Here is a 12,417-nt window from a genome sequence, read left to right on the forward strand (position 1 = left end):
AATCAAGTAAATAAACAAGATGCATGCACCCTAATTAAAATCGTTTATCTAGTTTCTTGGTTGGCTCCTCGTATTTCCACCACGATGTCAGAATAAATTCCCAAAATTATATAAGCACTTAACCGAATTATCGCAATTACATTTATTTCGAAACTTAGGGTAAATTATTTGTACATCGAATTATTCTGAGAATTAATTAAATAATTCCCCACAATTAATTTAATTATCAACTCAAAGATTTATTTAATTATCAGCCCAAACTAAATATCACCATCCATCTTATTTCTCCAATTCAAAATTTGTGAGGCCCAATTAATTATCACTATCCACTTTAATTCAATAGGCCCAATTTCTAAAAAAAACCAAGGAGCCCAAAATCCTTAAAATAAAGGGAGGCCCAACTAATATACTCCCCTCCTTCTCGCCTCACTCTATCTCTCTCTCAATCTCCCTAATTCTCTTTCTCGACAAAACTGACGAAGCTCTCAATATCGTCGTCGCCTGCTCCGATTCATCCCACGACGCCGGTCACCACCGATTCATCCCCGGCGTCAGCGTCCAGCCGCCGCCGCCGTCAGCTGCATCCTGCTACCCGTCGGTGGTCGTGCAGTCATCTCGCCGGAAGTCGCCGTCGCAGTCGTGGAGTTTCTCCTCCAGCAGAGCAGCGGCGAGCTTCCATAGAACCGAGAGGCTCTCCTCGTCGTCACCGGGTCAGCCTTCGCCCACCTCCGCCAGTGCAGCGAGAGGGGTGGTCGTCGTTCGGTCTCTGCTGTCATCGCCGTTCGGTAGGCATCCCTGCCGTCGGGCTCCTCCGCTGCAACCGTCGCCCCTACGCCGCTGCGTCGCCGCTGAACGTCGCTGTTCGCTGGGTTTCGAGAGCAGCCGCTGCTCTCCGTCCAATCCAGCCATTGTTCATCACCGAACAAACCCCGAAACGTCCCGAAACCAACCCGAACAACCCCGCACAACCTCGAAAGATAAGTTCTCTTTACCAAATTATGTTCTTTTGCGTTTTCGATTAATTGCCGTGGGGTGTTCAGTTTTATTGTTCGGTTCATTGTTGAATATCGATTTTGTTAAGTGTTTGAGGTTGATGTATGGGGTATACTATGCTTATGAACTGTAATTGACCGATTGAAAAGGAGTATACCTTGAACAGATTTTGAGAAAACAACCGATAGCTCCCTCATTCGATTTGGGTCCTCGGTTTCTTGAATCTGATTGAGAAGAATAGGTTTTGGTTTTCTTGCTTGCAGAGAACGATAAGTGAGGGAAAAATAAACTGATTGAAGATTTAATATAGAGGAAGGGTGGTTAAAGATATAGGAGAGATTTAGGGGAGAGGGGAGGCGGTTAATACGTGAGGAAGGAGTGGAGAGATTTGTTTTCCTTGTTTTTTGTTGTGTGATATTCATTAATTTAATTTATTTTCAAATTTATTTTCAGATCACGGAGGAGGAAAATCTTTGCAGAATCTTTATTTAAAGTTTTAACTAAGGAATAATTGGTGACCAAGTCAACTAGGAAAATATTTAATTAGATTAATTTGATTTTTTTTTCTGGTTATTACATACTTCTACTAGACGAAGTACACAGAACACAAAAACGAAACATCAAATTCATGCACAATCAACTAACTCTGCTTCAGATCCACACGTCAGACGCTTAATCCACTCCGGATACAAGCAATCCGAACCCAATTACGACTAAAATCAACTCCATAAACTCCGATCCGACAAATCTGCTCCGATCAACGACAATCCATCCACGATTCTATCTCAACTCCATAGATCAAGTGCGAAAAGCATCCATTCAAGCAAATAACTATAAACTCAGAAACAAACATCATCCATACTCGAAATTCACATCTCCTTAACAAGAAATAGAAATTGCATAGAAAGGTTCAACAGTAATTCGACAGTCAAACAAACCGAGCTTCGAACAGCGAAGCTCGGTGAAATTCGCAGCAACAAACAAAAATGAAAGCAGTAATTGTTTCTTCGCCCTACGTGAGGATGGTGTTACATAACAACTAACTGAAAGTAAAACCCTAACCCTCCCGAATTCCGAAAACCAAATGTGTAGAAGTGTGCGAGTGAGCTGAGAGGCGAAAAAAAAGATCCTCTCTGAGTTGCATGCTCTCTCCCTTATATAGATGCGGAGGTGATCTACTAGAAGCCTTCATAGGAAATCTCTGTTCTGCCCTTCAGCTTTAGTGATCTCCTTCGTCTGGTCATTTTTTCTTCATAATGTTCACTTTATCTCCGTATTTCCTTCGCCTTGTAATTATCTTCCTTTCTTCCTAGGCCTGGCGATTCCTTCTACACATGGCTCAAAAAGATGTGTTAGACCCCGTAAATGCACGAAATTAATCCCCTAACCAATGCTTGAAATTAGCCTTATCAAACTGCTCACACTTAAACCATGCTTGTCCTCAAGCATGAACGACAAGAAAAAGAAATAAGGCGAATTTCAATGCATGGTTATCCTATGACCGACTCTACAGACTCATAGAGAAAAAACAAACACTTAAAGGATACAAAAACAACAAAGCATGAACTAGTTGCAACTTTTGGGCAGCCGTCCCCACAAGCTTGAGGTCTATCCGATTCGTCTACAGTCTCCAAATCCTCCCCTTTCCTTCTTCTACCTAATCGGTCTGTCAGTTTGTCAAGATAGCCTATTGACTTCCCAATTGTTGGATTCACTCGATCTCTCATTCCTCACCAGGGGTGTTAGGATCGATTCACTCTTAAATTTTTGCCACACCACTGATGCTTCGGGTTATGAGAGTTTCTCCTTCCTACAGTCCCCTTTTTCTTTTAATTCCTGGGTCAGGTTACTATTGCTTCCTGCCCTTATATTTCTTTCTCTTTTTTTTTGTCTATATATTTTTATATCCCAAGGACTTCGTCCAGCTTATACCTTCGAATTTAATTTTATTTCTCCCCTGGACTTCGTCCAGCTTATACCTCCTTTTCCTAGACTTCGTCCAGCTTATACCTCCTTCTCTGGACTTCGTCCAGCTTATACCTCATTTTCCCTTTTTTTTTTCTTTTTTCTCCTTCAGACTCTTCTCCCTAAGCACTCAGTGGCGCCCCCCCTTTTTTTAGCTCAAAGTGTTTAGGCTTATAACTCACTCTTATAGTGGGGCTTCAAACCGATGTCAGTTTATTAAGGAAAAAGGCCTCAAAGTTGACATGCATCCTATCTTCAATTGCTTTTACTAAGGGAATCATGCCTTATTGTATTCACTAGCTCATGTGACACACAAAAACCTAGACCTAAAGACTCCACCAACTCCCTCCCCCTCCCACTTCACTCAAGCTTGTCCCCAAGCTATCCTAGTGAAGGGGGGAAACATGGAAGTATGAACAGACAGGAAACAAACACAAAAAGCACAACACACAAAACAACAAACATATACAAGCAAAACAAACTTCTTACACTTAGACCAAGCAACGGGCTAAGTGAGAGAAATTACAACAGAACAAAAGCCAAAACATGCCTAAAAGAAACACAAGCCAAAGTTTGGGCTAAGTGGGAGATAACACATATAAATGCAGACACATATAGATATCACGAAGCATGCTAGAAAAACAAATGCAAAAACACGAACTCAAAACAGCAAACATATAAACATATAAAAACGGAAAGAAAACGAAAATAAAAACTGAAAAGTAAAAGTTACTTGGTCATTGGGGGGTCTAAATTCGGGGTCTGGCCCCCGCGGGAGCCAAACTGGGGTGGAACATAAGGGCGGGTCACTTTCACTTGTTTCCTAGCCAGTGACGGCGGCTTCTCCTCTTCCTTCTCACTCTGTTTCGACACATTCTTCTTCACAGACAAGGGTTTTGATGCAGACAGGGCTAACAGGGGCTTGGACATGTTGCTGGGTCTAGAGGGAAATTTCTTTTGGGGCTCGGGAAACTTCTTCTCCATCCACTGGGTCATCATCATCAACTTAACGGCTTCCGCCATACGATCATTCTGCGCGCATGACCTCACCACCAGATGAGTAATACTGCCCCTGAGGGCCTTTATCTCTTCTCGGACTCCGCCGAGTTCTTTCCTTATCTCTCCCATCGCCTTTTTCATTTATTTATAATCCACACTGGCTACCGTTTCAACACCATCCTGCTCCGTCTTCACCTGGGGTTCCATTCTTCCCACCTCATAGAAACACACATCCTTCCCGTGCATGTAGAGTAAGTCCTTGTTGAAGAAATAATTAACACTGAATATCTCTGGGGGCTAGCACATGACTACCTCGGGCGTGGATTTGGCTATCTTCATGATTGTGTTGCGTTGGAGGTATGCACCTAGAAGATGACATGTGTACATGTGGCGTGAAGGATTGGCGGCCATCTGATGACAAGCCTGAGCCAGCCAATAGCCCAGGTGTACCTTCACATCTTTTGCTATACACCATGTAAAGTAGAGGTCAGCAGTGGTCAAGGCAGAATTGGAAGTCCTCATCAGGTTGTAGCTTATAAATGTCTGGGCAAATCGTAAGATGCGGTTCTCAATATGAAAACTCTTTGAATAGCTGGTCTTGAATTGCCCCACCTTAGGATGGGTGACCAACTCCCATGCAGACTGTGGCTTAAACCCGGGTGTGAACTTCAGAGCTCCTACCATGCGTTTGTTCCAAATGTCCTCATCATCCTCGACGCGAGTGAACAACCCCATCCGTAGGGACCACTCCCTGATATTCATCTCGTGCTCCTCAGTAAACAGCCGGAAGGTGATCGAGTTCGCGTCAAGATCAGTGGTGGGTTTCAGCCTGAATGTTGAGAGAAACTCTCGTGCTAACACCGTTGGCACCTCCGCAGTGCTATGTTTCAAGAGCCAATCGAACCCAATGGCACCAATATATTGATGAAACTATTCATCTGAGTCAATCTCCCACAACTCTTCCGGATCGTACTGTTTCCCAGATTTCGCCAGCTTACTGCTACCGCTGCGCTCCTTGTAGGTTGTTGCCCTTTTTGAATCATCAAACTTCCCCATTGCTTCAAGCAATCCTTTTGTCAATCAGACCTCTGCCGGCTCAAAATTTAGCTCTTCCTCTTGCTCATCCGTCGCTTCATCCTCAGACTCACTAGGCGGACTAGGGCCGACCTGTTCCTTAGCGAAAGGAACTTTTGTTGGGGTAGGAAGTGGAGCATCACCAGATTTGTCCGTTGCGGTCTTCCTGGATTTCTTGGGCTGGGAGGGAGCCGCATGCTTTCCTTTCCTTTTGCGTTCCGCAGCTAGGCGGTGTTCTTCTGCTTCATCCTCCTCCCTGCTAGACCCAGGGACATGCTCCTCTAGTCCGCCCTCCGTACCCGGGGCTAGGCACTCCTCTTCTGCTGTAGGTCGGGCGAGATCATCAATCTCATCCCTCAAACTCCTTCTGGCCCTACTCCTGGCCTCCTTTGGATCCACCGGCTAGCTGTGGCCTCCGGATTCTCTACCAGATCTACCACCAATTTTAGCCCACTTTCCTCGGGCACCGAAATTTCTTCAAGAACGGGGGCCTCCCCCCCTCAGACAAACTAGGGGTTCCCCCCTCAACATAAACATGACTTTCCCTCTCAACAACCAACTGATCAAAACAAAGGGCTTCACCACCCTCAAACTTCTCCGGGGTTTCCCCCTCGATTTCTACCCCTTCGGTAATAATGGTTTCCCTCTCAACAGCCACGTCATCAAAAACCAGGGTTTCCCCCTCAACAACCTGTGTTGTACTTTCTTTACCAACCACCAGACGCTCGAGTTCTCCGGCTAAACCACCCTCGTCCTCCAGAATGTGGGTATTGTGAGAGAAAAGATTTGGGGGAGATTTTAGAGTTAGAGAGAGAGTTCGGTTTTTAGAGATTGGAAAATAAAAAGAATAAGGAGGGAATATTGGTATTTTAGGTAAGGATAGGGGACGACTGCAGGCATGATGTAAGCAACTGTACGCCTTCCCATAAAATTTGAATTTCGAAACTTTTACAATTTCCCTCCCAAATTCTGGTCCAAAAATCTCTCCACCCCCATGTAAATGCTATATTCCGCAATATCACACTTAGGAAAAACAAAAATGAAATGCCAGACTCCCAGGTCAATGATTCAACATGTGACAAAACAGTTTCCCTAAGAAGTCTAGTGTTTTGAAAATATTTTTCGAAGATTAGATTTTTTTATTTGTTTGGCTTTGTTTTTACTTTTTGAAAAACAATTAAATTATTTACACTTTCAATTGAGTACTCTCGAGATCCCCTGGTTTAGTGTATAGATTAAAAATGCATCCCCATTTATCTGACCCAGGAATTCGTCGAGAGTACTTACTCTCTAAACCGATTAGGTGATAATAGAGAGTGTGCGTAGTGGCACTTCCTCCACCACACACAACTCAGAATTATCCCTAAAAACTTTCACTCGATGACCATTAACAAGGAAAGGAGTAGAGTTTGAGGCACTTCCCTGGATTTCCATAGCTCCATTCGCTCGAAGGCCAACAATAGTGTATGGCCCAATCCACTTGGACTTCAGCTTCCCAGGCATCAGCTTGAGCGTGGATTGGAAAAGGAGAACCTTCTGACCCACTTGTAGTTCCTTGACCCGGAGGTTTTTGTCATGTCAAAGCTTCGTCTTCTCCTTATACCTCATCGCAGACTCATACGACTCAAGCCTTAACTCCTCCAGCTCCTGAAGCTGCAGTATCCTCTCTTCCTCACAAGCCTGGGGTCTCATATTAATCTCCTTCACCTCCCAATATGCTTTTTTGCTCCATTCCCACGGGCAGATGGCACATCTTGCGAAACACCAACCAATAGGGTGACTTTCCAATAGGTGTTTTGTATGATGTCCTATAAGCCCACAATGCATCACCGATCCTCTTGCTCCAATCCTTTCTTGACGGATTCACCGTTTTCTCCAATATTGCCTTTATCTCCTTGTTTGAGATCTCTGCCTGTCCATTAGCTTGTGGTGGACTCCGTATTTCCTCATTAGAGCTTCTATGGTTCGGTTACAAAAATGCGTCCCTTGGTCAGATATAATAGCTCGGGACACACCGTACCTGTTGAAAATGTTAGCTCTAAGAAACTTAGCCACTTCTTTGGCCTCACAAGACGTGCTAGCATTGGCTTCTATCCAGTTTGAAACGTAATCTACAGCCACAAGGATGTATGCATTCCCATACGAAGACGGAAATGGGCCCATGAAATCCATCCCCAGACGTCAAAGATTTCGCAGACGATTACTGGGACTTGCAGCATCTCAAATCTCCTTGAAATTCCTCCAGTTTGCTAGCATCTCTCACAATTTTGACAGAATTCAAAAGAGTCCTTGTGTAATGTAGGCCAATAAAATCCACTGTCTAGGACTTTCCTCGCAGTCTTCCTTGGCCAAAAATGACCTCCACACGCCAATGCATGACAATGATTAAGCACATCCATCTGCTCCCATTCGGGGATGCATCTCCTGATTACCTGGTCGGCTCCCATCTTCCATAAATAAGGGTTGTCCCAGAAATAATACTTAGCCTCGCTTTTAAGCTTCATATTTTGGGCCCGGGAAATTTCCTACGAACTGGGTACCTCTCCTGTGACCAAGTAATTTGCCAGGTCTGCGAACCATGGTTCAGCGTTTAGCTGACACTTCCCTTTCTCAGCATCTCCTGGACCTGTCATCGCTATTATTTCGTCCCAACTGATAGGTCTAGGAGATTTTCCTATGTAATACAGATGTTCCTCCGGGAAAGCGTCAGGTATAGCTTCCTCCGTTTCTCCCTGGAAAATCTGACTCAGATGGTCGACCCATTTATTCTCTGTCCCCTTTTTGTCTCTCACTTCCCAATCAAATTCTTGCAAGAGTAACACCCAACGGATTAACCTTGGCTTTGATTCTTTCTTTGCCAGCAAGTACTCGATAGCCGCGTGGTCGGTAAAAACTATCACTCTCGACCCCAGTAAGTATGGTCGGAATTTCTCGAATGAATATGCGACTGCTAACATTTCATTTTCTGTGGTGTCATAGTTTTTCTGAGCTTGGTTGAGTGTCTTCGAGGCATAGAAAATCACGTAACTTTTTCCATCGATCCTTTGACCTAGTACCGCCCCCATGGCAAAGTCGCTTGCATCACACATTATTTCAAACGGTAGACTCCAGTCGGGTGCCCTGATGATAGGGGCAGACACTAGCTTATCTTTCAATAATTGAAAAGTCTTCTTACACTCTTCGTCGAAGAAGAAATCAACATCATTGTGCAACAAGTGGGTGAGCGGCTGAGTAATCTTCGCAAAGTCCTTTATGAATCTTCTATAAAAACCTGCATGCCCTAGGAATCCCCTGACTTCTTTCTGATTCGTAGGGTAAGGCAATTTCGAAATCACATCAACCTTTGCTTGGTCCACCTGTATGCCATTTTCCGAGACTACATGCCCCAAGACGATTCCCTCGGGTACCATGAAGTGACATTTTTCGAAGTTAAGAACCAAATTCTTTTCCTGGCACTTTCTCAATACTACGTCCAGGCTAGCTAAGCAGGACTCGAAAGAGTTCCCATATATGGTGAAATCATCCAGGAAAATCTCGATACAATCCTCTAGTAGATCTGAGAAGATACTCATCATGCAGCGTTGAAAAGTGTCTGGCGCATTACATAGCCCAAACGGCATCCTTCTATAAGCATACGTGCCAAAGGGGCACGTAAACGTAGTCTTCTCTTGGTCTTCGGGATCTACATAGATCTGGAAGTACCCACTGTATCCGTCAAGGAAACAAAAATATTGCTTTCCAACCAGCCTCTCTAGCATCTGATCAATGAAGGGTAATGGAAAATGGTCCTTCCTGGTTGCTTTATTCAGTTTCCTGTAATCGATACACATCCTCCACCCAGTGACAAGTCGAGTGGGCACCAATTCATTCTTGTCATTCTTAACTACCTGAATTCCAGACTTTTTAGGCACCATGTGAACCGGACTGACCCATTCGCTATCCGGAATGGAGTAGAAGATACCCAGGGAAAGCAGCTTCAGCACTTCCTTCAGAACTTCCTCCCTCATGTTTGGGTTCAGCTTACGTTGCGGGTCCCTACAGGCCTTCACACCTTCCTCCAACCTGATGTGGTGTATACAAAGATCAGGACTGATTCCTACTAGGTCTGAGAGAGTCCATCCTATTGTCTTCTTATTCCTTCGGATTACCTCCAGTAACTCCCTTTCCTATTCCTCGGTCAAGTTGGTATTGATGATTACTGGAAACGTCTCATTTTCTTCAGATAGGCATACTTGAGCCCTGGTGGAAGCGTTTTCAATTCCTTATTGGGGGTACTTGTTTCCTGGGGTAAGGGATTTTTTTCTTTCACATCATTTATCATTCCCTTTCCAGACCCTGAAGAATTTCTCATACAAGCCACATGGGCTAATCCCCTTGACTTGGTTGACTCTGGATTCTTACAGAATTTCGACATAGCTTCGGCTAGCTCTTCATCCGATAATTCCCTTGTGTGCATTGCCTCACACCAACCAGCTACCTATCTGTCAATAGAGTGACTTGACTCTGAATTTCCAATCTGTTCCTGCATCAACTTGGTCTCAAGATATTCCTGGACCAGGGGGTTAATAACATCGATAGCATGCAAATTCTCAACATCTAATGGTTTCTTCATTGCTTCATCTATGCTAAATGTATATTTCTCCCCATTATATTCCAGGCATATTGTTCCATCAAAGACATCGATAATGGTCTTAGCTGTACGCAGAAAAGGTCGTCCTAAAAGCACCCCGCTAGACTCAGTAGATTCATGATCGCTCATTTTAATAACATGGAAATCGGCTAGATACAGAAAATCATGCATTTTGACTATAACATTTTCCAAGACTCCCTCTTGACAAATGCACGACCTATCCGCCAATTGGATTACCACTTTTGTATCCACCATTCCTACTCCTACCAATTTTTGTATATGGAAAGCGGTAAAACATTTATCGACGCCCGTAAGTCACACATAGCATGCTCAATTCTGACATCACCAATGGAAATGGGTAGGGTGAACATACCTGGGTCATTGTATTTCGAAGGCATCCTTTGTTTTTGAATCAATGCTGACACGTTCTCGCCAATCAGGATCTTTCCACTGGGTCTGGTCTTTCCAGCTATGAAATCCTTGATGAATTTGCTGAAGACCGGCAATTTTAAAGCCTGCAAGAACGGTAAGTTGATCTCTAACTTTCCAAAGATGTCCATAAAATCCACCGGTTCATCCTTCTTCTTCTTCTTAACCTCTCCTCGGTGCGGAAATGGTTTCAATTGTTTCCCTACTCCTGTAGAACCTCTAGCTGAAAACTCACTTGTTTCCTTCCTCACTACTTCATCCTCCACTTCTGGCTCTGGGTCTAGGAAAAATGGTTCATCCACACTTGGTAGTGGTCTTCTTAGATCACTTTCCCGAAGGTCATTTCCTCTTACAGTGCTCCATACTTTCGAATTCTCAGATTCAGGAACTGAGTTCTTCCCTTCTTTGCCTTCTGTGGGAGGTGTCTCGTCATTTATCCTCATCACTGGACCGTCATAACCTCGCCCAGATCTTAAAGTGATTTGACTGATGTTAGCTCTATCTGGTGGCCTTACTGAGGCAGGAATCTTTCCTTCGTTCCCTCGCATCTCGCTCAAGGAAGTCGCAATCTGGGACAATTGCTTGGCCAACATGTCCATTGCTGCCTTCTGCTCCAACTGAGCGTCTTGAAGCTTATGCACCACGTCATTGTTAGATTGCAAGTTGTTCTGTATATGTTGTTGCGAACTGACTAGATCGTGCACCATATCATCAAGATTCTTTGGTGGTTTAGAATTGGGTTGGCCGGGATTCGGTCCCGAACCTAGGTTTGGTCCACTCCCTAGGTGCTGGTGAAAATTTCCTTGACCTCCTGAACTATTGTTGTACTGATTTCCTGGCCCTTGGTTCCCCTGGTAAGTGGTTTGGGAATTCTGATAATTTCCAGGGTAGTTCCTTTGGTGTGGCGGTACATAAGAGTTCCCCTGGTGGTTTTGATTCCTGTTTCCCCAATTCGAATGATCTCCCTGGTTCCGGTTGCTCTAGTTGTTCTGCCCCTCCTGATTTGTCCCAGACCAGGTAGTCTGCCTTTCTGGTTGATGTGTCAAGTGGACGTTCTGTTGTGGAGGTGGCTGGTTCGGATCGTTGTCAGACCATCTATAATTGGGAAGATTTCTCCATGGCGCATCCGTATGTCTCCATTGATTCCAACTTCCGTCTGGGTTCCAACTCCGCACCGCGTTAACTTGGGTCTGGTAATCTCCCTCTTGAGGGCCATAATATTGCCTTGGTGAAATTTCTCCTGGACCCCGAGGCTTCTCTTTCTCTTGTGAGGCTGGTGGGTTAGTCTTCTCGATTGCACTCAAGAGTTCTTTCTCAAGCCTATCTATTCTCGCCTTGACTCTTCCTTCATCTTGCTCCCTCAGAGCATTTGCTGACCCTCTCCTCATAATATTCCTCGGGCTGTCGTATGCCTTTTTGGCCTCTATCAGCTTTCCCAAGATCTCTCTTGCTTCACTTCCCTTTTTCTTCGTAAAATTTACCCCGCTCGAAAAATTCATCAGATCCTTGGATTCAGGGTTTGCTCCTTAATAAAACATATAATAAATTTCTGCCTCGATTATTCTATGATTCGGGCAAGCATCTAACAATCCCTTAAATCGTGACCAATATTGACTCAGAGATTCATCACACTCCTGTTTACACTCTACGATTTCCTTCTTAAGAGCGTTTGTCTTGTTCGAAGGGAAAAAGTAATCCAGAAACTCCAACTTGAAATATCTCCATGTCCGGATGGAATCTCGAGGCAGACTCAGCAGCCATGTGTTAGTCTCTCCCTTGAGAGCAAATGGAATAGCACGTAGGCGATAATCTTCCTCTATTGTGTCGTTGGGCCTTTTCTGAATACTGCACAGCTTGCTAAACTCATTTAGAAACTCATATGGACACTCGTTCCTACGCCCGGAGAACGTCGGTAGAATGCCTAGCACATTTGTTTTAATATCGATGGCCCTCTGATTAATAACTATAGCCTGGGCTGACTCACCATCTAAATGGGCAGTGAGCTAACGGATCTCCGGATCTGGATCGACTACTTGTGTCATGTCTCTGATCCTCGCCTCCTCTGTTTCTGTTTCTGAAGACGACATAGGATCTTCCCTTCCTGACGAACTCCAATCCTCGTCACTTTCTGAACCAAACGGAAATGGATCTCCCATAGATAATCTCAATCTGGTGGTGACCGTAGATGCTGTCTCTCTGACCTACCATGTAAACCGATCGTTCCTCCACCCAGATGAATTACCCCATATTTATAGCAAATTTTGTTTTTTTGAACTGCGCAGTCCTGCCAGAAATTGTGTTCCGACCAGTGAGTTTCGTTTTTGTTT

At 44.4% G+C, this 12,417-nt stretch overlaps 1 pseudogene; it reads right to left on the minus strand.

The window, feature by feature from the left end:
• Positions 1-12,417, minus strand: part of LOC121800885 — a 75,695-nt pseudogene that overhangs the window by 28,961 nt on the left and 34,317 nt on the right.

This window comes from Salvia splendens, chromosome 4, assembly GCF_004379255.2.
Source record: "Salvia splendens isolate huo1 chromosome 4, SspV2, whole genome shotgun sequence".
Lineage (NCBI taxonomy): Eukaryota > Viridiplantae > Streptophyta > Magnoliopsida > Lamiales > Lamiaceae > Salvia > Salvia splendens.